Below are 2,777 nucleotides of genomic sequence, written 5' to 3' on the forward strand. Positions count from 1 at the left end.
TCCGGGGCCGCTGGTCGGGGGGAGGGGCGCCGACCTGGGCCCAGGTCGGTGACGTGGGCGCCTCTGGCCGAGGCCGCGACGCTGCCCCCTCCTCGCGTCCCATTCCACAGTCCAGGTGGTCTCGGGGCTGGGGTTGCCCCGCGACAGCAGCGCCCTGGGCGCGCTCGCCAGTGTGCCGCCCGCACGTTGGGGTCGCATTGCCGAGGTCTGCGGGGCGGCTGACCTTCCGAGCGCCTAGGTGCCCAAGATCCCGGTGACCCCGAAGTTGGGCGGGTTAGGTGCGCAGGGGTTCCACTGTGCCGGCGCTGCCCGGAGCCTGGCAGCCAGTGTGTGCAGGGGAACCTGGCCTTTCCTTAGCGAGGAAGACTTGTAACCCGGGGGTCCCTGAGCACCACCTACTGCTGCCCTGTCCCTGCTTGGATCAGTAATGGTGTTTCGGGGACTGTGGGTTCTTTGTGATTCCCCTACAGTTTGGTGCGACCCCAGGTGAGCAAGTGAAAAAGTCATTAGGAAAAATAACGAACTTGGATGAAAGGCTGGACTGGCCCGGCCGTACTGTCCCTTTAAGCCTGTCCCCCGCCCTGCGGCTCTCGTGGCCGGTGGGAGGGCCCTGCTGAGGTGGCAGGCGCGGGGCTGCTTCTGGGACAGGACGTGGTGCAAGTGGCCGCTGGCCGGGCGCGCACCTAGTCCAGAGTTGGTAGGCCGGCCCTTTGCAGACTTCATTTTGTGCTGATCTGGATTTTACTGTTTGGGTTTTTTTTTCCCCCTGCAGTATTTTCTTGCAGAAAGTTTCTTTGCAGACTAGTGGGGATAAGAATGAACGGTTACAACTTTAAAAGGACAGGAGAAGCTGGATTTTTGGCATCCTTGGGGTTCAGGCCTGTCCACAGGAGTCAGTATAAAATTCTTCTGGAGATTGACTGTTGACTGCTCCTGTTGGCAAAGATTTTTCCCTTTGAGAAAGTAATTGATGAAGCTTGCCCACTTAAACTCCTTATGTAGAGGTAAAAGAAATCAAATCCTTTCTCCCCTTGCTGAGGTGTGTTGCAGACTTTCCTCCTTGATGTGTGGTCCAGGGGGTAGGGGTCTTGTTTCTTTGCTGTTTGCAGGCCCTTCCCAGGTTACAGACACGCTCTGCCCAAATCTATCTTTACACTGGAGTGATTGAGAGCAGTCAGCTGCAAGACAGCCTCAGGGCAACTACATGCTATCTCAGTGTGCCCTAGACCTTTGTACTTAGATAACTTGGGTGCAGTATAAGACCCTTGGTGTGGTGATGGTTAGTCCCACCTTGCAGCCTCTGTCTGGCCCTCATAAGTGACCTAATGCCTGAAGTCTTGCTGCCATGGGCCTAGGAGCCACATTTGTGGGGCCAGGTTGAGAGGAGCCCTTTGCACTTATGTGGCCACATGGCAACACCTGCACTTGGTGCAGTGAGTGGAATGGTCACAGCTGGGCAGTGGGAAGAGGGAGGAGGAAAGAAGTTGGTATGGACTGAGAGGGAGGAGGTGGTGGCCTTGGAGCAGAGCCCTCCTGGGGTTCCTGCTTCCTTGATTTCCCCCAAACACTACTGATGAGAGGTGCCCAAGGCCCCTCGCAGCCTAGCTTGAGCCGTGGTCACAGGACTCCAGGGCAAGTGCTGGGCAGCTGCTCCCAGGTAATTGGGTTGCCTGGGGCCTCCTGGGAGCCTCAGTAGCAGGTGAAAACACTGGGTGGGGGAGCAGACCCAGGTGGCACTGCAGTTGCTGGGGGTGGGGTTGAGAAGGGACAGTGAAGGTCTTGCTGAGGTCAGAGAACGGTTTGGCTGGCAGGAGAATGGAATGATTGGAAACTTGGGAGCCAAGGCTCCCCACAAACTGAGAGGCCTTAAGAGAGAAAACAGCCCCTACTTTGTTTGACACAGGGTCCTAGATTTCAAACCTGTCTCTCACACATCCCTGAGTTTCTAGTTCTGAAATACAGACTCCTGGCTGCAGGTCCTGTCAAACCAGTTTGGAGGTCCACTCTTCTGTGCTCGAGTGGGAAAGCGAGCACACTGGCTCAGGCCAAATTGAGGGGGTTTGGGTGTACCGAGGCTCTGGCTGTAAGCCACTTGGGCCAAAGGATTCACATGAGACCTGTTGGCATTAACATCTGTTGAGGGTGTGGGCATCTTAGAGAAGTGCACTGCTGTGTGTCAGAGAGCTGTGGCTTGCGCCTCTGGACACTCCACTGCCAAGCACCCGAGGTGTTCCTCAGTTAAAGCAGAATGGAAGGACTGTGTTGTAGGAGGCCAGAGGAGAATTGGTATGCCAGATGACAGATTAGCAGTTCTGAATCCGTGCACTGAACCTGTGCGGCCCAGAGCGGAGGCAGCCAGAGTCTGTGGCTAATTCTCTGACCCAGGACACAGCCGTCCATGCACTGTCCACGCCCTTGGGAAGCTGCCATGGTCCAGTGAGGAGCTGTCCTCCATAGGGGGCTGCTCCTGACCCAGTTTCTCCTTACTGTTGCCCTCAGCGTTGACCTCTGGGGAGTGGGAGACCGGGCCCCCGGGCAGCTCTGCTGTTGGTCCAGGGTCATTTCTTCTCTTGAGTCCAGCCCAAATGAGATTGTAGCCAGCGCCTCAGTCTGCCCATGTGCATTGCATAGACAATTCCGATCCAGCTCTTTGAGCATTCTGATAGTGTTGTGGTCTCCTCCACGCAGGCTGGTTAAATCCAGTCTTCCAGTGCCCTGGGCTCTTTACCATGTGTCCCTAGGGCAAGATTGTTGTTGTTGTTATGTGCCGTCGAGTC

Source organism: Elephantulus edwardii, unplaced genomic scaffold (assembly GCF_000299155.1).
Source record: "Elephantulus edwardii isolate Elephantulus edwardi_28Jun2011 unplaced genomic scaffold, EleEdw1.0 scaffold00472, whole genome shotgun sequence".
Taxonomy (NCBI): domain Eukaryota; kingdom Metazoa; phylum Chordata; class Mammalia; order Macroscelidea; family Macroscelididae; genus Elephantulus; species Elephantulus edwardii.